A 25,118-nucleotide genomic window follows, 5' to 3' on the forward strand; every position below is an offset into this window, starting at 1 on the left:
GATTATTTTTGCTTTGTTTGGTGATATATCGATGTGATCACAAATTCAGTACTTGATGCATTTAAATTTTATTATGTGTTTTTTTCTTTTTGCACATTAGTGTGCACTCATTTTCAGGACATTCAATCCATCGTACTTAGATTTATGTATATTTAATTTAATCACATTTGCATATAGACTGTAAGCGCACTTATTTATTTTTATAAGTAGAATTGTGTCAATAATTGTGTATCTTCAAAAAAGTTCAACTGAACCGAATGAGTATTCCAATCAATAAACAGTCAATTTTATCAAACAAGAGTCATCTCATCAAACACATGGGTGGAAAATCCTGTTATATTTGACTTTGTTGTGGCAATCAATTTTTATTTAAAACAGTCAAATCTATGAGTGATATTAATCAATTATCTTTATAAATTGTGGGTAAAATACAAGCAAAGTGGAACCATTGAAAGAAAATAGTTATTAAAGAGATTGTAATTTTTGATGAAATCTAAAAAATTGTTGCTTGTATAGCCAACTTTACCAAATTTATGCAACAAATGAGTAGCAAGTCCTATTGCTAAACATCACTGTACTGTACTATGATATTTAAAAACAAATGTGCAATAGTTAATGATAGAGTTACGCTTTTGGTCCCGGTTTACATTGATGCGAATTATATGCAGACTAGATCCGACCCGAAAGGCATAGATTTGCATGTCATCTGAAAAAACATTGTTTGTTATCTCACATTTATAAGGTGTGATTCTGACCCGGTTAAAAAAAGGGTCCTGTGCGAGTTGAGTGTGGGTTCAGTGCAAATTTTATCTCCAGCTATGCCAAATCCCCTCAGGAATCGCATCAGTTTGCATTAGAATCACAATGGTCACATCAGATATCGCACTGTAAAATTGCATCGGATTCACACTGTATCAGTGTGAACCTACCCTTAGGGTCAGTGTCCATGGGCTTCAATGGGCAAATGCAGCATACTTTTGACATCAGTTTTAGATATTTGAGAACATTCAGAATCCAATAACAGGTGAATTTGACCTGCATTGGATCTGCTTCAGGCTGCTTTTGAACACCCATGGGCTTGTATGTGGAAAGAAGCAGTTCTGAATCAAACAGAAGCTTGTCGACAAAGGCCTTAAAGGAAATGAGAAGTTTGGCTGTACTTCTACTGTGGTTCACAGGAGTGTAATGCGTTCTGCACTCATGTGAACTGTTTTCAGCAGACAGCGGGGCTGAAGTCTGCTGTCTGCTGACAGCACAGAGCCAGGCTCGGGCAAGAGCGGGACAATGAAGTTGGGATCCGCTTACATGCCTGGAGAGAGCCTGAGCCCGCCGCTCCCACCCCTCCACAGCACGGGGGGGGGGCAGAGAGCTGCTGACTGAGAGTCACCAGCTCTCTGCTCGGGGAGCTCTGAGAACCAAGTGATCGGCGGTGTTAGATCGCTCGGCTCTCAGTCTTAGAGGCGCTGGGGGACAGATGCTGCATCCACCAGGGTAAGTATGATTATTACATTTAAAAAAACAAAAAACATACTTCTCTTTTAAAAGTCCACTTATCTAAGTAATTTAGAAGCAACTTCTTCAAATAAAAAAAGTAGGGTGGATATAGATAAGAGTTATTTATAAATTCCCCTAACAGAATCTTTTGTAATAATCTTTACAGTTTTTACCAAGCGTTCGGGTGCTTTGTTTGTAGTCATGACTTATCATTTCAAGCTGGTTTTGTACAGGTTTGCCCACAAAGTGGACCTCATCCAACCTTGACGTTGCCAAATCTTTAAAAAAAAGTTAATCTCTGAATGACGCACAGCTCTGCTCTGCTTGGGTTGCTTATTAAGTTACAAATCATATTACCGCACCCTGCGATGGGATTTCAAACTGCTGCAGGACAGAACAGTAAATTCTTTGAAGTGTGGAAATCCTGCATTTCCCAATGAATTTTACATTATATAATAAATCATCCAAGTCAGTGTAACAATGGACATTGCAAAAACAATAACTTAACAGTTACTGAATACATGTAGCCTCTTCCCATGTTATTTCTTCAGTTATTTTTTGGCTATCCTTTTGTGTTGCCTAACAATTTACATTTCTCAGCGAACTATTAAAAACATTTGTCATTTTTGTTCATACAGTATATAAGGATTTACAAACAACAGATAACAATTTTTATACAGGCTAGGACACAAAATATTTTCCTATATATAGCAAGAACAGCTTAAAGTGATACTAAAGGTTTTTTTTTATTTGTTTTTTTTATTAAAAAGATGTTAAACTTACCTGCTCTGTGTAACGATATTGCACAGAGCAGTCCCCTAGCTCCTTATTGGCAGTCCCCCGTCATCACTGTCTGCTTTTTCTTCCTCCAGATGCCCCCTTAGCAACCCGGATGCTAAGGGGTCACCCGTAGGAGCAGGCTCCCAGGCTGGGCTGTGTGCATCCCTAGACACACACAGCACCAGCAAGCTATGTCTCTGCACCCTCCTCACTGGTGTTTGACAGCAGCAGAAGCCTATGGCTCTTACTGCTCTCAGTGTCTCCTGTGAATCCAGGAAGAGAAGAAAGCGGTGCTGCAGCTGAGACAGTGCTAAATCAATGAGAGGAGGCAGCTAAGTATTTAGGGATCGTGGGGAGAAGGAACAGAAAGCGGGGTGATTTTTACCGCAACGTGTTACTTAACCCAAGATTCACTATATCTGGTCTTCCACAGTACACATAACATGGAAATGCAATAGTTTTAGTAAATATAAACTACTAAATACACTTTCTCATCAGCCGTATATAGCAGTCTTGTGACTTCTATCAGTGTTTGGCTAAAGCTTTTAGGAGAAGTTTTCATTCTCCTCTGATTGTCCTATAAGACTGCAAGACCCCTGACCCTCTGTCTGGACAGTGCTGATTGGCCCTGTACTGATCACATGCACCCTCTCAAGGAAAAAAAAAAAAACTCTCTATCAACACACCAAACTGAGCATGTGGAGCTTCTCCCCCACAAGGTTCTGTTCTATCAGCAGATGGATTGGGGACAGTAAAAGAAGGGGAGGATCAGAGGAGACAGGCTCAAACAGACTTTTTACACAATGCAGAGGATTAACCCCTTAGGTTCCACGTTGAGTACAGCAAGCATGCTTTACTGTATATACTGATTTTACTGTTGTGAGTTTAGTAGCACTTTAATGCAGGGATCACATTAGGATTAAAAAAAGAAAAAAAAATTTGACTTTAGAATCACTTTAAAGTGGATGTTTCCCCCATCCCTAAAATTCACATTGCAAGATCTCAGGTAAAGTTTTTTTTTTTTTATTGCTGCAACAGATGTATGTAAGGTCGGAAGGTGCATATGCGAAATGAGGTGCTTGACGTCATGCACTTCATCTTGTGCATGCGCAGTAAGTACATTTTTCAAAATGGTTTCATAGTTGCAGGGGCCCAGGCAGCAGAGAGGCAGGCAGAAAACTAGTAAAAATGGAGAAAAAGTGACATGGACATAGATAAGTATACTTGTTATTGCCCCCCTTTACATTATTGCCAGGTTTATAGAGTGGGGGCGTGTCCTCTCTAAATCAGACACAGATGGCAAAGAAAACTGAAAGTGGTTATAACCCTCCCTTACTCTATCCAAAATTAAAAAAGGTTTTGCCTATAGTTCTACTTTAACCACTTGCCGCCCACCCACTGTCAAATGATGGAGAAGCGGTGCGGCTCTCGCTCTGGGAGGACCTCATATGACAGCGCCCCAGAAGGGGCGATCGTGGCCGCACTGTGTTCCTAGGACACGGCACAACCCCGATCTCTGTAACCATGTAATCGGCTGTGTCCAATCACAGCCGGTCACATGTAAATGCCTAAGTGCTGTTAATCGTCCCTCCTCCCCTCAGACTGACAGAGTGGCGAGGAGTGACGATCAGTGTTAACTCCTCGCAGTGCCCTGACTACATAAAGCCCCTGCAGTGTCCATCAGTGCTAGCAATCAGTGCCCACTAGTGATGCCAGTCAGTGCTGCCTCAGTGCCCATCAGTGCCTGCTCATCAGTAGTGCCCATCAGTGCTGCCTATCTGTGCCACCTACCAGTGCCCACCAGTGCCGCCCATCAGTGCCCACCAGTACCGCCTATCAGTGCCCACCAAGCCCTCCTATCAGTACCTATCAGTGCTCATCAGTGGCTCCTCATCAGTGCCCATAAGTGCCGCCTCATCAGCGCACATCAGTGGAGAAAAATTACTTATTTACAAAATTTACTGACAGAAACACGTTTTTTTCAACATTTTCGGTCTTTTTTCTTTTTTTTTGTAAAAAATAAAAAAACAGCAGTGATTAAATACCACCAAAAGAAAGCTATATTTGTGTGAAGAAAATTATAAAAAATTAATTTGGGTACAGTATAACATGACCATGCAATTGTCATTCAAAGTGCGCCAGCGCTGAAAGCTGAAAAATGGCCTGGGCAGGAAAGGAGTGAAAGTGTCCGGTATTGAAGTGGTTAAAAGATATGTATGGCGATGCTATGGAAAGCACACGGATGTATGTAAAAAAATATAATAAAAAATACAGCAGGAGCAGGAGTACAGCAGTGCACAGCCATTCACATCAACAGCAGGCCATACGCAGTACATGGTTGGAGGAAAATCCGCTGCCAATTCTGCTGAACGGGCTCAGGTGACCCATGTGCAAAGGCCTCATGCACACAGAAAGTGAGAATGTGAAATTCTGGGTGTTTTCTCCCACCCAGGGAGCCGCAGGTGCCACGTACAGTCTGCTATGCAAGTGAAAATCTGTGTGTGTCTGTAGTTTTGTAAACACAGATGCTTCTGTGCATTGGCATTTACAATGTATTTCCTGGACATGACATCCCCGGGAAACCCCCCCGGAATATTATGCGGGGCATAATTTCAGTCTCTCACCATCCCTGTATAGGAACCCTAAAGAGCAAGGAGTGGAATCTGCTCCAATCAGAAGGGGGAACGGTGAGCAGATCCCCTGATTGGAGCCGAGCAAGACAGATGATACATTCATGCCGAGTGGGTTTATATTGAGCGAACACAGGCAGAGCCCACTGGGTGGTCCGGTGTAAAATGGACTCCGCTGTCCATTTACATCAGGCTACCTCTGGTCTGGTCTGCCAAAACAGATGCAGGTTTATTTATCAGATCTGGTTGGACCTGGAGGTAGGCAGGTGTAAATGCACACAAGTCCAGTTACACCTGCCTGTCCATAGGGCTCCATGGACCCTCTGATTGAGTCTGTCTAAAAAACTGACAGGTGGACCTGATCAGAATGTCCGTTTGAAAAGGGTCTAAAGTCGGCCATAGATGGCTGGTACTGCAGGAACCAGACAAATTTAGATTCATCCAGGGGCAGTCGATCTATCGATTTGACTTCAGTACATCCAGCCTGTCAAGTTTTTTTCATATGATTACTGCCACCGTCTATTGCTGGGAGCAGTAATCATTGTATTCTGACAGCGGGGAAACCTCCCCACTTGGAAACCTCCCGCTGTCAGGAAGGACACAATAGCGCAGTGGGAGAGATTCCCTCATCAGCACTAAATGTGTTGATATGGGAGAATCAAGCAATTTCCTTTTCTTTCCTTCAACCCATGGTTGAAGGAAAGAAAATTGTTTAATGCATGGCCTGCCTTATGCCGCGTACACACGATCGCACATTCCGACAACAAAATCCATGTTTTTTTTTTTTTCCGACGGATATTGGCTCAAACTTGTCTTGCATACACACGGTCACACCAATCTTGTCATAAATTCCGAACGTCAAGAATGCGGTACAACATGTACGACAAGCCGAGAAAAATTACGTTCAGTGCGGCTCTTCTGCTTGATTCCGAGCATGCGTGGAATTTTGTGCGTCGGAATTGTGTACACACGATCGGAATTTCCGACAACAGATTTTGTTGTTGGAAAATTTGAGATCCAGATCTCAAATTTTGTTTGTCGGAAATTCCGACGGAAAATGTTCGATGGAGCCTACACACGGTCAGAAATTTCCGATAACAAGCTCCCATTGAACATTTCCCACCAGAAAATCCGACCGTGTGTACGCGGCATTAGAGTTTCCATTTTTCAGAATGTTGAGAAACACTGTTCATGTAGAATAACAATTATTATCTAAAAAAAACCACAAAGTTCTCGTAGCTGTAAATATTTACGTTGCACATGGCTGGAAATATAATGTTTAATTGCTTTCATCTTGCTGTAATTTGCCATGCAACTTTGCTTCCAAAATCTGCTAGTTCTGAAATCATGAATAGATGATAATGAGCCCAATGTTTACGTTAAATAAAGCCAGGAGCAAGGTAAATATGTTGTTGTTGTTGTTTTCTTACATCTCTGATGTACATGAAGGGGTTTTAATTATTTTAGTCCTCATCCCGAAGTGTTAAACTGACAATAAATGGTGATTTCATACAAGGATTAAAATTTTGCCGTGATAGCAGTATTATAAATGCTAATCAACCCATCACTAGTTTGTGCAAACATAATTAAGAAATCAAGAAAAAAAGCAATCACGTAAAATTAATAGAAAAATAATCATTCAGCTGGCAAAAAATTGTGTGATGTGTGGAAGGGGATGTTTTACTTATCACTACCAATCACAGAGTTCATTAATCAACCCAGATGGGGTCAAATGTGCTTATATGAATTAACTCACCCTATTGGGTACAGTATTAGACATTTCTCTAAAATTAAATATGATTAGATGGACACTTGTTAACCCCTAAACATCCAAAAGGTGGTCAGTTTTACCCTTTGAAGCGCTATATTTAGCTGCTGTCTTGGTTCATATGAAAGTATTTAATCCCCTAATTAAAGCTGAAGTCCAAGCAGATTTGAAAAAGTCCAGTAAATGCAATATATGGGGTTTTTCTGTCGGAGAATGGGTGCAGGAACTCACCCAAACAAATACCCCCCCTCCCCTGAGTAGCGATGTGCCACAATGTGCTCACTGTCATAGGATGGGTAGGAGGGGCTTTTGTTAAATAAAACCAAAAGTGCGTAACACACAGAATGCAGGGTTCAGGAGTGCATATCTCACAGGCCAGTTTACAACCAAAAATGACCTCCCCTTAATTCCTCCCCAATCCAACCCAGTACAGACCTCTGCCTAAATTATCCCGCTACAAATTTCTAACTGCTGCATTTCATACTCTTGACCATTGAACTCTGTATCCTGTGCTGTCCCTCCCCACCAAGAAAAAAATCTCCCCCCCTAAAAAAAACAACACCCATCATTCACTCCTGCAATCCTTGTCCACAGATTATGTCTGCACCTACCATCTACAGCTGATCTGTTCATCCTTCATTTAAAGCTCACCACTGCACCCCACTGTCCACAACTCAGCTCTTTTCCCCCATCCAAAGTTCACCTCTGCAGTCCTGCCCAAAACTCACCTCTGATCTCCTGTACAACGCTCACTTCTGCACCCTACCATCCACAGGTCTCCTCTGCATCCCCATCCTTAACTAACCACCATCCAATGAGCATCTCTAAACTCCTGTCAAAGCTCACTTCTGCACCCCCATCCACAGCTTACCTCTGCAACCCCACCCACAACTCACCTCTCCACCCCCATATGCAACTCACCTCTGCACCCACCCCCTCGTCCGCAGCTCACGTCCACACACTTTCTCTCTTCAGCAGCTCACTTCTGTACCACTCACCATAGCTAATGCTTGTCCACAACTCACCCCTGCACACTTCGCCATAACTAATCCTTTTCCACAGCTCACCTCTGCACCGCTCGCCATAGCTAATGCTTGTCCACAACTCACCCCTGCACCCTTCACCATAACTAATCCTTTTCCACAGCTCACCTCTGCACCCCTCACCATAGCTAACCCTTGTACACAGCTCACCTCTGCACCCCTCGCCATGGCTAACCCTTGTCCACAATGCACCCCTGCACCCCTCGCCATAGCTAACCCTTGTCCACAACTCACCCCTGCACCCCTCGCCATAGCTAACCCTTGTCCACAACTCACCCCTGCACCTCTTGCAGTTTCTAACCCATGTCCACAACTTACCTCTGCACCTCCACAGCCCTCACCTTCGCACACACACCCCTCCCTCCACTGCCCTCATCTATAACAGAATAATAGCACAGGCAGGGAGCATAGGAAGTTATTAGCTTTCAACATTTCTGGCAAGATCAGCAGGTATTTTTTTGAATGTATCAAACAGATATAATAAAAGGCTTTCAAATGTATATTTAATAGAAGAAAAGGGACCAAATAAGAGAAGCTTATTGTTAGGGTTTAGATACACTTTAATATAGTAAATTTGTTCTGAAAGGAAAATAATATATTTACTTGTTTAAATATATCCATTTGTGTTTGTTTTATTATGTGCACCAAATATTTCTGATCAAAGAGTAAACACAAAGAAATAAATTTAATCTATTGTGAGGAAAGGGAACCAATTCATATACTTTACTGCCTACACTTGTAGAGGGTCTTAAAGCATTGCACTGCTTGAAATGTTCAGGTTTTGCTTGTCTCTGTGGGAACCTTGTAGACACATAGGATGTTGTGTTTGTACATATATTTAATAGACTTTACAAAACTGTAAGCAGATCATCATATAACAAGCAAAGTAACATTTTCCAAGTGGGCAAAATTGGTTTATTTAAAATGTATTTCCACTTTTGCTGCTGAATTGGGATAACAACTACTGTAACTTGTCCCATTTACATAGCGTAACTTTAAAAAAAATAAAAAATTGCAGCTTACCTTTTTTAGATGCTCTATTCTGGACCCTCCAGCAATGAAAAATGCTAGGTAGTTCTTTTTGTTTATGAGAGGGCTGGGCAGCTGTGTTTGCCATAATTAACCCTGTCTGTACTGAGCAGGCAGATCTTCATTAAAGCGGGGTTCCACTCAAATTTTTAACTTAATCTTACCCCCTTCAGTTAATTGCATAGATGTTCAAATGCCGCACAACATTTTTTTTTTAATCGCTGTAATTACCTTTATATTGTACTTTATTGTGGCACTTCCTGTCTCTCCTCCCATGGGAGTAGGCGTGTTTATTGCCTTTTCCGGGCGCCGCACTGTCTCCTGGGAACTTAGTGTCAGGCTTCCCAAGATTCAGTGCGGAAACAATGATCATGCGTGTGAACAAGCTGTGATGAACAGCATTCACCGCATCCAGGAAATCAATGCTTGTGGGCTTCACATGCCCACAAGCAAGATGGAAACAGCCAGCATCACATTTTTTAAGTTATTCTTCAGTACGAAAACAGAGGCAGAAATATTACACCCAAACTGTGAGTATTATTTTGGGGTAGCAAAGTGTCTCAATGACCTAAAAAAAAAAAAAAGATTGGTCGCCGGACTCCCGCTTTAACGATTGTCAGTAGATTTGAACACCATCTGTCCTAAGGCTGTCCATACTTCGATCATTTTTTTTTTTTGGTCAGCCAGTAGGCTCATTGAAAAAAGAGAATTGATTTCCTCATCCACACAAGTGAGGTGGATGAAGGAATGACTAAAAAATACCCCAAGGTTTTGTGACAAAACTCACCAGTGTTCAAACACTGCAAAGCTCGATGTATGAGCAGCAGCAATGTCCAAATGTTTGCTGACTCACCTATATAGGTGCGGTCCAAGTGACTCAAAGAGGCATAGGAGAAGGATTGTGGGGTACAGCCCCCAAAAAAGTAAGTCACAGTTGGACCGTCCAGCTTAAAACATGGGTTTTATTACAAATATATGAAAAACAAAAGACTTGGTAAAATTTCCCACCACCGTCACCTGGCCTTAATAAAAACGTTGTCTATAGTGATAGCAGCTGCAAAGCACGTGGCACATGCATACAAAAATCACATACAAGCTTGGGATATCTATTGACCACCAAATTAAATGGGTAGAAAAACTAGTAAACTAATTGGTGGTGTACAAAAAATATTCTCCAACTTAACTATAGTGTAAGATGTGTTCATATATAGAGTAATCTCAGACAGACTTCACTTGTTGAAAAATTGAGGAGTCCCACAGGGGATTGTCAGTAAGGATATCCCAAACAGCAGTTAAATCAAGGAGGATTCCCCCCCGCTGTGCTATTGTATTCTGACAGCAGACTTTTCCGCTGTCAGCATACATTAATAAGCACTGTATGCACTGTTCAAATGGAAGTTTTCCAACAGTCCTGTTCACAAGAAGGCAATCATTAGATCGACTTCTTTTGAGCGGCAACGGTCATAGATGGATCAAAATTCATTCAGATCCTACTGAACTGGCTGGATTTACATACATCTATGGCCAGCTGAACAAAGGGTTAAAGGTGTAGAGGCTGGGCTTGCATTGTATGTTAGTGAGAACGGGCTTGGGAAAGGCTCACTCCAACATTGTTAAAAAAACTTTGCAGTCAGCCATGACACCTTCTCCTGACAAACATCTAAAAGGTAAGAAATATATATAGAGGTGAACATCTTAACTGGCCTCGTGATTCGTTTACGATTATCCTGTCAACGATTAGATTTGATTCAAGTCCGCAATGAGTGCATATCTCACAGGCCAGTTTACAACCAAAAATGACCTCCCCTCAATTCCTCCCCAAAGCCCAATCCCCCAGTACAGACCTCTGCCTAAATGATCCCACTACAAATTCCTAACTGCTGCATTTCATACTCTTGACCACTGAACTCTGTATCATGTGCTGTCCCTCCCCGCCAAGAAAAAATCTTCCACGGTGATAAAGTTTTCCCCCTAAAAAAAACACCCATCCTTCACTCCTGCAATCCTTGTCCACAGAATACGTCTGCACCTACCATCTACAGCTGACCTGTTCATCCTTCATTTAAAGCTCACCACTGCACCCCACTGTCCACAACTCACCTCTTTTACCCCATCCAAAGTTCACCTCTTTTACCCCATCCAAAGTTCACCTCTGTAGCCCTGCCCAAAGCTGACCTCTGATCTCCTATACAAAGCTCACTTCTACACCCTACCATCCACAGCTCTCCTCTGCATCCCCATCCTTAACTCACCACCATCCAATGAGCATCTCTAAACTCCTATCAAAGCTCACTTCTGCACCTCCAATCCACAGCTTACTTCTGCGACCCCACCCACAACTCACCACTGCACCCCTATATACAACTCACCTCTGCACCCACCCCCTCGTCCGCAGCTCACGTCCACACACTTTCTCTCTTCGGCAGCTCACCTCTACACCACTTGCCATAGCTAATGCTTGTTTCCACAACTCACCCCTGCACCCTTCACCATAGCTAACCCTTTTCCACAGCTCACCTCTGCACCCCTCGCCATAGCTAACCCTTGTCCACAACGCACCCTTCACCATAGCTAACCCTTGTCCACAACTCACCCCTGCACCCCTCGCCATAGCTAACCCTTGTCTACAACGCACCCCTCGCTATAGCTAACCCTTGTCCACAGCACACCTCTGCACCCCTCGCCATAGCTAAACCTTGTCCACAACGCACCCTTCGCCATAGCTAACCCTTGTCCACAACTCACCCCTGCACCCTTCGCCATAGCTAACCCTTGTCCACAACTCATCTCTGCATCTCTCGCCATAGCTAACCCTTTTCCACAGCTCACATCTGCACCCCTCGCCATAGCTAAACCTTGTCCACAACGCACCCTTCACCATAGCTAACCCTTATCCACAACTTACCCATGCACCCTTCACCATAGCTAACCCTTGTCCACAACTTACCCCTGCACCTTCGCCATAGCTAACCCTTGTCCACAGCTCACCTCTGCATCCCTCGCCATAGCTAACCCTTGTCCACAACTCACCCCTGCACCCTTCATAAAAGCTAAACCTTGTCCACAGCTCACATCTGCACCCCTCGCCATAGCTAACCCTTGTCCACAACTCACCCCTACATGCTTTACAATAGCTAACCCAGTGGTGAACATGCGGTTCTCTGGGGGGTATGCTGGATGGATTTATAGTTATGATGGCTCTCAGGGACTAATGAACCTGACCTAATTTGACTTCTTCTTTGCTTATTGCAGTCTGGGCTCTTTGCTAAGTATTCATGTATATGCGGCTGGCTTTAGGTATATATTTATACTATTAAGGCTGCTGGCTCTCATTGTCCAAGTCCATACCACCACCCCCCCCCCCCCCCCCCACCTAATCCTGTTTTTGTCTTTTTGAGTCTTTCCACCTGCCAACATTGTCAATATAGGTGCTACTTGCCACTCTGAGCTACCAGGTCTTTGTTATGAATACCCAAATACCTGAGATACTTTATATGATGATACTTGAAGCTTAATGGATAGTGAGACCTGTTTTCTCCAACAATCCCTGAGTATGTCCTGATGAAGCTAGACAGCGAAACGGGCCGATGCACAGGGGCTCACTACTATGTATACTATGCATGTTCATCTTTGTCATGTATTGTGTATAGAGTGTATCGTATGCTTTTAACTCTTTATCCTTTTTTTGCTCTTCTGTACCACGTATTGTTACAAATAAAATATATATTTTTTAAACCTACTACTGTCCATTGTGCCATAGCTAAACCTTGTCCACAACGGACCCTTCGCCATAGCTAACCCTTGTCCACAACTCACCCCTGCACCCTTAAGCATAGCTAACCCTTTTCCATAGCTCACCTCTGCACCCCTCGCCATAGCTAACCCTTGTCCACAACTCACCCCTGCACCCTTTGCCATAGCTTACCCTTGTCCACAGCTCACCTCTGCACCCCTCGCCATAGCTAACCCTTGTCCACAACTCACCCCTGCACCCTTCGCAATTGCTAACCCTTGTGCACAGCTCACCTCCGCATCCCTCGCCATAGCTTACACTTGATCACAGCTCACCTCTGCACCCCTCGCCATAGCTAACCCTTGTCCACAACTCACCCCTGCACCCTTTGCAGTATCTAACTCAATATCTAACTCTTGTCCACAGTTCACCTCTGCACCCCTGCACCCCTCGCCATAGCTTACCCTTGTCCACAACTCACCTCTGCACCCCTCACCATAGCTAACCCTTGTACACAGCTCACCATTGCACCTCTCGCAGTTGCCAACCCTTGTCCACAGCTTACCTCTGCACCTCCACAGCCCTCACCTTCGCACACACACACCCCTCCCTCCACTGCCCTCATCTGTAACAGAATAATAGCACAGGCAGGGAGCATAGGAAGTTATTAGCTTACAACATTTCTGGCAAGACCAGCAGGTATTTTATTGAATTTATCAAACAGATATAACAAAACGCTTTCAATTGTATATTTAATAGAAGAAAAGGGACCAAACAAGAGAAGCTTATTGTTAGGGTTTAGATACACTTTACTATAGTAAATTTGTTCTGAAAGGAAAAATAATATATTTACTTGTTTAAATATATCCATTTGTGTTTGTTTTATTATTTGTACCGAATATTTCTGAACAAAGAGTAAACACAAAGAAATAAATCAAATCTATTGTGAGGAAAGGGAACCAATAAATTTACTTTACTGCCTACACTTTTAGAGGGTCTTAAAGCATTGCAGTGCTTGAAATGTTCAGGTTTTGCTTGTCTCTGTGGGAAATCTGTAGACACATAGGATGTTGTGTTTGTACATATATTTAATAGACAAAACTGTAAGCAGATCATCATATAACAAGCAAATAAACATTTTCCAAGTGGGCAAAATTGGTTATTTATTCCCACTTTTGCTGCTGAATTTGGATAACAACTACTGTTACTTGTCCCATTTGCATAGCGTAACTTTAAAAAAATTAAAAATTGCAGCTTTCCTTTTTTAGATGCTCTATTCTGGACCCTCCAGCAAGGAAAATGCTAGGTAGTTCTTTTTGTTTATGAGAGGGCTGGGCAGCTGTGTTTGCCAAAATTAACCCTGTCTGTACTGAGCAGGCAGATCTTAATTAACGATTGTCAGTAGATTTAAGGCTGTCCATACTTGGATCATTTTTTTAAATTTTTTTTTTGGTCAGCCAGTAGGCTCATTGAAAAAAGAGAATTGATTTCCTCATCCACACAAGTGAGTTGGATAGAGGAATGACTAAAAAAACCCCAAGATTTTGTGCCTAAACTCACCAGTATTCAAACACTGCAAAGCTTATTGTATGAGCAGCAGCAATGTCCAAATTTTTGCTAACTCACCTATTTAGGTGCGGTCCAAGTAACTCAAAAGGGCATAGGAGAAGGATTGTGGGGTACAGCCCCCAAAAAAGAAAGTCACAGATGGACCGTGCAGTCAACAGTATTTATTTAGAACAGTAAAAACTAAATGGCACAGCCCCCTATACATTACACAGTCCCACTTTACATTATACAGCCCCCCATTTACATTACTCAACCCCCATTTATATTACACAGCCCCTGTTTACATTATACAGCCCCTTTACATTATACAGTCCCCTTTACATTACACAGCCCCCAATTACATTACACTGCCTCTTTACATTATACAGCACCCTTTACATTATACAGCCCTCCATTCACATTACACAGCCCCTCATTCACATTATACAGCCCCACTTTACAATATATAGCCCCCCCCACTTTACATTACGCAGCCCCCTTACATTGTACAGCCCCCCCATTTACATTACACGGCCCCCCAATTACATTATACAGCCCCCTTTACAATACACAGCCCCCCTCCCTTTTACTCAAAAGTAAAAAAAAAATCACTGCCAGTCCCTCTTTTTTTTTCCTGTTTCGTGCATGCATCCTGCGCTGTGTCAGTGTAAACCGATGCCTGTAAATACCTTATAATCTCTGTTCTTTCATGGCCTGTCACGGTCACGTCCCCTTCCGACCGTTCTCCTGTGATCTAAAGCTACAGCGGGACAAGGAGAACGGCCGGAGGGCACGTGACCGGCCATGAAAGAACGGAGATAATAAGGTATTTACAGGCATCGGTTTACATTAACCCTTACACAGCGCAGGATGCATCCATAAAACAGAGGGACTGGCAGTGATTTTTTTTTACTTTTGAGTACGCTGGCAGGGCTGTCCCAGGAGAGGCAGGGGGCGCTGGGAAGACATCATCTGTGCAATCGATGCAGCCGTCCTCTGCATCGATGCACAATCGTTCAAGGCTGCATTGTGATGCATATATATATAGGCATGTTGTGTGAATGGGAACACATAACAGACATATAGTGGGGTTTTCCCAAAAGTGGAAATATGGTTTAAAGTGGTTGTAAACCTTTAGAAAAGAAATATGAACAAAGCACCTCCCTCTATAGTGTGTACCTGCCTCTATCCAGAGCAAAAGGGTGTGTGCAGGATTTTGTCTAGCATACTAACTATCCGCAAATTGTCGTTTGACAAACACGAATGTAGTAACGTACTATGAAAGTATAAGGAGGAAGTTCATTTCTCAAGCGCCACCCTTTGGGCCCCTTCTGCTAATTTGTGTTCATATTCACGTGTTCATGTAATTCATGTTAGTAGAAGTTTGGTGAGCGTTGATTCGCGATTTTCAGATCATACAAAACAAAACAAATGCCTTTTAAAATAAGTTTGGCATAACTACATGCAAAGCAGCTTCATTATTATCCCATTAAAGAAGATGAGAATTCTGACATTTCATCAATTGCCGCATCACAAATGTTAATTCTAGCTTACGAACAGTAGTTTTTCAAGACCAAACTCTTCCCAGTCGTTACTTGATTCCGACTATGCGTGGTTGTACTTTTGAGTTTTGTGTGATGGATTTCTGTACTGACCATGCGTTTTGTTTTTTACCAAAAATATGTAGAAGAATACATATCAGCCTAAACTGAGAAAGAAATTAGTTTTTTTTAGATATTTTTTGGGGATATTTATTATAGCAAAAAGTAAAAAATATCGCTTTTTTTCAAAATTGTCACTCTTTTTTTGTTTATAGCGCAAAAAATAAAACCCGCAGAGGTGATCAAATACCACCAAAACAAAGCTCTATTTATGGGAAAAAAAGAAGTCAATTTTGTTTGGGTGCAACGTCGCACGACCACGCAATTGTCAGTTAAAGCGACGGAGTGCCATATCACAAAAAGTGCTCTGGTCAGGAAGGGGGTAAATCCTTCTGGGGCTGAAGTGGTTAAACAGGGGCAGAAAAATTGGTCCTTGGGTGGTGGTGCCACAAAGGTAACGTCCCTGCCCATGCCTGCTGGACCATGAGTCAGCGGTAATATGAACCTTACTGCTGAAGCCCTGTCCAACAAGGCCAAAACAGTGCTTTCCACGTGCCGGTAGACAGCCAGAATGGCCTTCCGTGAAAAGAAATGGCGTTTTGGAACCTGCCACTGAGGTACAGCACATTCCACAAATTCACGAAAGGGGGCAGAAGAGTCTACCAGCTGAAAATGCAGCAGTTGCAGTGCTATCAATTTGGCCATGCTAGCATTTAGACGCTGGGACCGAATTTCTTTTTACGTTTCAGCAACTGGGGTAAGGAAATTTGCCTGCTAAAATCAGATGGTGGTGTACTGTTAGCAGATTGGCTGCAAGTACTTGGGACACTTATTGCTATACCTTCATTCCTCTCAGTGCAGGTTTTTGAGAAGACTGGAGGTATAGTAGGGTTGGAGATCCCAGCTGATGAGCAAGGAGAAGTCCGCATTTTTACTTTGATGTGGGTCTTTCAAGTGCTGTTGCCAAAGGACTGCATGGCAGGTCATCATATGTCTGGTCAAGCATGTGGTGCCCAAGCGGCTGCTGTTCTGACCACACTCGATCCGCTTCAGACATAGGTTGCAGACAGCAATGGTGTGATCTGCTGCACACGTGTCGAAAAAGGCCCACACCAAGGAACTTTTAAAAGTCAGCGGGGAGTCAGCAGCGCCCTGCACCTGCGGAATTCTGCGTTTTGATGCAATAGGGTGGCTGCCCTTAAGCTGCTCCCTAGTGGATATCCTGCCTTTTTGGAGTTGTGCCTCCTCCTCCTCCTCTCTTCTCTCAGGCACCCAAGTACAGTCAGTGACCTCATCATCCCCTCCCTCCTCATCACTGGAGCAAACTTGGCAGTATGCTGCATCTGGGGGAACATGACTGTCAGTTTTTTGTCCTTCTTCAGCACCCCCTCTCTCTAGGTTCACGTTACTCCCTTCCTCGACCTGGGAACCAACATCGGAGCCTTCAAATCTCTGCACATCCTCCAGCAGCATGTACCCGACACTGTGGTTGAATTATTCTGGGGACGTGCATGATGGTGGGGCTACGGAAGAAGTGACTGTGGACAAGGAGCCAGTGGAATAGGCTGCTTTGGCAGCTGTGTTGGAAGGCAAACTACTCTGAGCCTGGGTGACAGAGGATGATGAGGATGAGGACGGCTTTGTTATCCACTCCACCGACTCTTCTGCATGTTGTGGCTCAATAACACAGCCAGCAGCAGAAAAAAAGGACAAGCATGCCCCACGGCCACCTGTAGAGCATGCACCATGTCGATGACCACCACTGTTGACTGTAGACACAGAGGCTGCTTGCCCTCTTTTAGCGGGCTTTTAGCATCTGCCTCTCCATGGTGGCCTTCTGGACATGATGTATGTTTTGTTTTGCAACACCACACTACACTGTATTAGATACTGTGTACACCGCTTGAAGTGTATTAGAAACTGTACACATTGTATTAGATACTGGGCACACCGCCTGCACTTTATTAGAAACTGTACTGCAGCTGCACTGTATTGTGTGTTGTGTACACCACCAGAAGTGTAGTAGAAACTGTACACACTGTATTAGATACTGTGTACACCGCCTGAATTGTATTAGAAACAGTACACCACATAATGCACTGTAGCTATAGGCTACACTGGATGCAGAGTATATATATATATATATATATATATATATATATATATATATATATATATACACACATATACACAGTGGGGACGGAAAGTGTTCAGACCCCTTTATTTGCTAAAATCATTTAAGTTCATTTTTTTTCCCTCATTAATGTACACAAAGCACCCCATATTGACAGAAAAGCACAGAATTGTTGACATTTTTGCAGATTTATTAAAAAAGAAAAATTGACATATCACATGGTCCTAAGTATTCAGACCCTTTGCTGTGACACTCATATATTTACCTCAGGTGCTGTCCATTTCTTCTGATCATCCTTGAGATGGTTCTACACATTCATTTAAGTCCAGCTGTGTTTGATTATACTGATTGGACTTGATTAGGAAAGCCACACACCTGTCTATATAAGACCTTTCAGCTCACAGTGCATGTCAGAGCAAATGAGAATCATGAGGTCAAAGGAACTGCTTGAAGAGCTCAGAGACAGAATTGTGGCAAGGCACAGATCTGGCCAAGGTTACAAAAAAAATTCTGCTGCACTTAAGGTTCCTAAGAGCACAGTGGCCTCCATAATCCTTAAATGGAAGACGTTTGGGACGACCATAACCCTTCCTAGAGCTGGTCGTTTGGCCAAACTGAGCTATCGGGGGAGAAGAGCCTTGGTGAGAGAGGTAAGAAGAACCCAAAGAACATTGTGGCTGAGCTCCAGAGATGCAGTCCGGAGATGGGAGAAAGTTGTAGAAAGTCAACCATCACTGCAGCCCTCCACCAGTCGGGGCTTTATGGCAGAGTGGCCCGACGGACGCCTCTCCTCAGTGCAAGACACATGAAAGCCCGCATGGAGTTTGCTAAAAAACACCTGAAGGACTCCAAAATGGTGAGAAATAAGATTCTTTGGTCTGATGAGAACTTTTTGGCCTTAATTCTAAGCAGTATATGTGGAGAAAATCAGGCACTGCTCATCACCTGTCCAATACAGTCCCAGCAGTGAAGAATGGTGGTGGCAGCATCATGTTGTGGGGGCATAGGCGTGCGCAGGGGGTGTGCCAGGTGTGCCTGGGCACACCCTAATCACCCCAATACATTAGTATTATCGCTCTGTGTGCCTGAAGGGAGATTGGAAATATCTCCCTCTGACTAGTTCTGCCATTAATGAAGTGCTACCGTACTTATCTTTCACTGTACCGGCTCTGCCACAAGAGTGTGTGTGTATCTGTATGCATGCATATAAATAAATAAATATATATAAATAGATATATACATATACACACGTGTGTTTGAGTTTTGGGGTTCGCACCCTAATGCAATAGGCTACGCACACCTATGTGTGGGGGTGTTTTTCAGCTGCAGGGACAGGACGACTGGTTGCAATCGAGGGAAAGATGAATGCAGCCAAGTACAGGGATATCCTGGACGAAAACCTTCTCCAGAGTGCTCAGGACCTCAGACTGGGCTGAAGGTTTACCTTCCAACAAGACAATGACCCTAAGCACACAGCTAAAATAACGAAGGAGTGGCTTCACAACAACTCCGTGACTGTTCTTGAATGGCCCAGCCAGAACCCTGACTTAAACTCATTTGAGCATCTCTGGAGAGACCTAAAAATGGCTGTCCACCAACGTTTACCATCCAACCTGACAGAACTGGACAGGATCTGCAAGGAGGAATGGCAGAGGATCCCCAAATCCAGGTGTGAAAAACTTGTTGCATCTTTCCCAAAAAGACTCATGGCTGTATTAGATCAAAAGGGTGCTTCTACTAAATACTGAGCAAAGGGTCTGAATACTTAGGACTTAAGACTTATGCCGCGTACACACGGTCGGACTTTTCGTCTACAAAAGTCCGACAGCCTGTCCGACAGACTTCCGGCGGACTTTCAGCGGACTTGCAGCAGACTTTCTAACGAACGGACTTGCCTACACACGACCACACAAAAGTCCGACGGATTCGTACGTGATGACGTACACCGGACTAAAATAAGGAAGTTCATAGCCGGTAGCCAATAGCTGCCCTAGCATGGGTTTTTGTCCGTCGGACTAGCATACAGACGAGCGGACTTCGGGGTCCGTCGTACTTACGACGTAAAGATTTGAAGCATGCTTCAAATCTAAAGTCCGTCGGATTTTAGGCTAAAAAAGTCCGTTGAAAGTCCGGAGAAGCCCACACACGATCGGATTACCAGCCAGCTTTAGTCCGTCAGCGTCCGTTGGACTTTTGTAGACGAAAAGTCCGACCGTGTGTACGCGGCATTAGTTTTTCTGTTTTAATAAATCTGCAAAAATGTCAACAATTCTGTGTTTTTCTGTCAATATGGGGTGCTGTAATGAGGAAATGAGGGAAAAAAAATGAACTTAAATAATTTTAGCAAATGGCTCCAATATAACAAAGAGTGAAAAATGTAAAGGGGTCGGAATACTTTCCGTCCCCACTGTGTGTATATATATATATATATATATATATATATACACGAGACTGTATATATATATATTAATACACTGCCTGCACCGACTGAATAACGAGTAAACACTGAATATATAGTCTATGCTAAATGCAGAGTATATATTAGACTGACTGTGTGTGTATATATATATATATATATATACATATATATATATATATATATATATATACACATATATATATATATATATATATATATATATATATATATATATATATATATATATATATATATATATATATATATAAAATACACTGCCACTAACTGAATAACCTGCTTGATCTAACTCAAGCTATCTCCATGCCAACAACACTACACACGACCGCCATGTAGGCAGCCTTATATAGTGTGGGGCGTGGACTTAGTCCCCCTGAGCCATGATTGACACCCCGTCTTTGGCCAGTTGTGGCTCTCTTAACAGATCGCGCTGTGATTGGCCAAAGCATGCAGGTCAGGTGCATGCTTTGGCCAATCATCATACAGCAATGTGGGGCAATCCGCGGCGCCCAAATTTTTCGCAAACACCCCATAATGTTCGCTCTTCGGCGAATGGGCGAGCATCCGATGTTCGAGTCAGACTTATGTTGGACCTGAACATCTTGCTCATCCCTACTGGTAACCTTGCCAATAACACACTTTCTGTCCGGCATGACAACAGTCACCTACTGCACTGTATTCAGGAATGTCCTTGTCACTCCCTAGACTGCTTGCTCCAGATTTGGATGACAGAACACTTCTCCCTCTCTTTATATCTTATTGGGAAGAAGTGTTCTCTAGTTCAGTATGGGAGAGCTTAATAGGGCTGATATAACTGCTTAAGATTTTGGTTCAGCACACCAACCAAACAACAATATTGCATATAACATTTGTTACATTGGCTCAAGCAGAAACAAAAACATAAAGACATATCAACTGTAAATCAAATGTTCTGTTGTGAAAATTGGGTTGATATTAAACATTTTTATAAACTCTATTAAAAATAATAGGCATACATCAGTGTAATTGGGCAACACTCGTCTACATTACATGTCATCAGAAGTTAGCCAAATCCCTTAAAAACCAATAATCATTCCATGAAACTGGAGTACAATAAAAAAGAGACCAAACCTCAAATAAAAAAAACCTGTATAACATAATAGCAGCAACAAACCTGAATGCATTGAGGCATTTTTAAGGGAAAGCTTTTGTTAAAGAGGGATGTAACATTATTTATACAAAGCTGACTTTAGAGTGCAGCTTTGATGCAACTTTGACGGAACTTTGGATGGGTGCGACCTGGATACGCCTTTGGCTTTGACCAGTGATAATGGACAACTGTTGCACAACTGTTGCATTGGCTATCATTCGGGTATGACTTTCATGCAACTTTTGAGGGTTATTACTGAAGTCTATGGTCCTAAAGTTGCATTAAAGTTGGACCAAATTAGTGCATTAGCTACTTTGAAGTCACTGCAACTTTAAGTTGCACATATGTGAACGGTTATCATTGGAAAACATGGGGAACGACTTGTCATGCGACTGTGATGTGCAAAGTCATATGACAAGTCGTACAAGTGTGAATGGGGTGTAACAGTATGAATCAACAATTCTCCAGGATGTGGGCAAGCCATCACAATTATTTGGAGAGCTTCTTTAGGTATTTTAGATCCTCCGCTCTCCTGGGTTGGAAAAGTTTGATTCCTCTCTAATGCCCTGTACACACAGTCGGACTTTGTTCGGACATTCCAACAACAAAATCCATGGATTTTTTCCGACGGATGTTGGCTCAAACTTGTCTTGCATACACACGGTCACACAAAGTTGTCGGAAAATCTGATCGTTCTAAACGCGGTGATGTAAAACACGTACGTCGGGACTATAAACGGGGCAGTGGCCAATAGCTTTTATCTCTTTATTTATTCTGAGCATGCGTGGCACTTTGTGCGTCGGATTTGTGTACACACGCTCGGAATTTCCGACAACGGATTTTGTTGTCGGAAAATTTTATATCCTGCTCTCAAACTTTGTGTGTCAGAAAATCCGATGGAAAATGTGTGATGGAGCCCACACACGGTCGGAATTTCCGACAACAAGGTCCTATCACACAATTTCCGTCGGAAAATCCGACCGTGTGTAAGGGGCATTAATCTACGGGGGATATGTGGATGCTGTGTGGAAATTTCACCTTGTGTTTTGGGGGTGGTGTGCTGAACACTTCTTTAGCATGGTGCAGCTGCAGGAGTCTATGATCCGATATCTAGTTGCATGAAGCTAAAGCCTATGAAGAGTATTGAGGCTGCTCAGAGGTTCACTTTACGGTGAACTTGTCTCCAGCCTATGGGCATCAAACTAATTGCGCTTGCATAATGTTCCCCAAAATACTTCTCAAATAGGCTCTCCTTGATTCCAAACCACGCAGACACTGAGCAATAACTAATCCAGGAATTTCACAGCCATGGTAACTTGGATTGAAGTCGTTATCTGCTTGATTTGCTCCCTCCACTCACCCCCTCCCAGCTGTGACACTGCAGTTTTTTCATCTCAGTCTGTTAATGTTTTCCACATTACTTTAGAAAGTGCTTTGATTAGGGAGAACCAGGAACAGAGTAAAAGAAAAAAGATGTAAGAAAAGTAGATGATAATTGCCCGCAGGGGTATTGAAGATTGCGATGTAGAGTCACCGTAACAGCCCTGTGCTAAGTTCCAAGAGGAAAAGATTGCGAAACTTATGCTACTATGTTCAGAGTACTCCAATCTTTACCCCTGGGAAGTAGTTGGTGTTTTCAAGATTTTGATTTTAAGGTTGGACAGGTCGCATCCTCCCACCCATCACATTGATGTTCAGGTGAGCTGTACTGTTGTCCAGCTACTGTGCCTCCAACATTGGAATTTCTGGCCTCCAATGTTCTGTGTGATTGCAATGTGGGTATTTACTACAGAAACAGCCAGAAATTAATCATATTTCAAAATGTGTTTAATTCAAATCTGCTGCAAGTCTCAACTTGGAAACTTTTCACATGAAAAGTGTTTAGTCTAATTTTATCATTATGATAAATGGGTGTTCTCTATTTAAATAAACCTGTTAATGGATATTATGCAAATATTCCCCAAACACACTTTATTAAATAAGACTATTGTGCATTAAAATTAACAGCGCTGATTTCCTGGGTTTCTATTAAATACTTCGGGGTACCATATTTCTTCTGATTATGAAAGCAGAAATAGCTATGGAAAATGAAAACATCATAGATGCACATTGCAGTCATCTGTTTTTTTATACAGAAATTAAAATATGTGCTGTGCATGCAGTGAAGCTGCTAAAAAGGCACATTGTGAAGGGGTTGTGTTAGCTCCTATAGTACCTCTGCTGTCTACCTTATGTGCATCATAAATAAAGAGCAACACCAGACACAGTCATTTTACCAGGTAAAATACTAATGTATGGGAAACATTGCAATTCTGTTAACTCAAATAGTTCAAGCCTGAGATTACATTATTCCTTGCAACCAGATTTTTTTTGGCTTTGCATTGTCCTTTGGAGCAGCAGTGCAACCACGTGTTGCATGATTGTGTGCTGTATCATCTACCTCCCTGGGCGGTTATTTGTGATTGGCTGTTCCAGACTGTAAATGTGTGTAGCTGATACTGAAGTCGACTAAAGCCTCGTACACACGATCGGATTGTTGGCCAACAAAACAGTGGACTTTTGTCCGAAGGGCGTTGGCACAAACCTGTCTTGCATACAAACGGCAAGGAGTTTTTAGCTCTTTAGTGCCACCCTTTGGGCTCCTTCTGCTAATTTCGTGTTAGTAGAAGTTTGGCGAGTGTTGATTCGCGCTTTTCATTTGACGCTTTTTAGTTTGTGCTTTTCAGTTCGTTTCTGAACGTCCATTTGTCAACCAGACATGTTGCAGAATCGGAGGAGATAACGTGTCATTTATTATTGGCCTTGGAGTTATTGCTTTGACATTTTTTTTGGGTTGAATAATGATTTGATTTGGTATATTTTCTATATTTTTGGATGCATAGAATGCACCTTTTGGTTAAGTTCTATTGGCAGATAGCATGTCTAATTTTATTTGTTTTCTTTTTTAATGCACAAAAAAAAATTGTGGAGAATAATACTTGGCTATGTGTTTTACTTCAAATGACAGTTTGGGAGTAGGCAGTTACATTTAAAAAAATACAATGTAAAATTGACAAGGGACACCAACATAGTTGTATCTTTAATCTTAAAAACTACGGGATAATGGTGATGTGGTAACTTGTGGCAAAAAAAAAAAAAAATGCATAATAACATTATTCTTGATATCACTAGAAAAAAAAAGCCTTTGAAAATTTGTTTGCAATAACTCCATCAGTATCACCAGCAAAGCAGCTTCATTATTATCCCATTAAAGATAAATTCAATTATATAATTTATTTAATTACATTAAAGCTGCATTTGGAGATTTCATAATTTACCACGTCACGAATGTTAATTCTCCATTATGAACGCTAATTTACAAGACCGACTGCTTCTGGCTCGTCCTTCCGAGTATGGGTGCTTGTACTTTGGACTTTTGTTCAACGGACTTGTGTACACATACTGGGAAAATCCAACAACAGACATTTGTCCATGGAAAATTTTAAAACCTGCGATCCAACATTTGTCCGTGGAAATTCCGACAATTGTCCGATGAAGCATACACACGGTCGGCTTTTCCGCCAACAGCCTGTCATCACACATTTCCAGCCGGAAAATCCCATTGTGTGTACGAGGCTAAAGACTGAGGACAACGCATGAACAAATAACACGCTGACCATTGTTTTTACAAACTTTAATTCCAGGTTGTTCAGGAGAGAATTTTAGGATTTAGCAATGTAGGTATAAAAAAATAAATCTCCTTTTGGGTTTAAGTGACATTTATTTATGTTTAAATGGATTGTGCATTTATTG

The 25,118-nt window shown here is 42.4% G+C and overlaps 1 protein-coding gene across 1 annotated transcript in view; it reads left to right on the top strand.

The window, feature by feature from the left end:
• The window catches only part of SEC16B (SEC16 homolog B, endoplasmic reticulum export factor), a 367,224-nt gene that overhangs the window by 339,818 nt on the left and 2,288 nt on the right, over positions 1–25,118 (top strand). The window lies entirely within an intron of this gene.

Source organism: Aquarana catesbeiana, linkage group LG07, assembly GCF_042186555.1.
Source record: "Aquarana catesbeiana isolate 2022-GZ linkage group LG07, ASM4218655v1, whole genome shotgun sequence".
In the NCBI taxonomy this organism is placed as follows: Eukaryota; Metazoa; Chordata; class Amphibia; order Anura; family Ranidae; genus Aquarana; species Aquarana catesbeiana.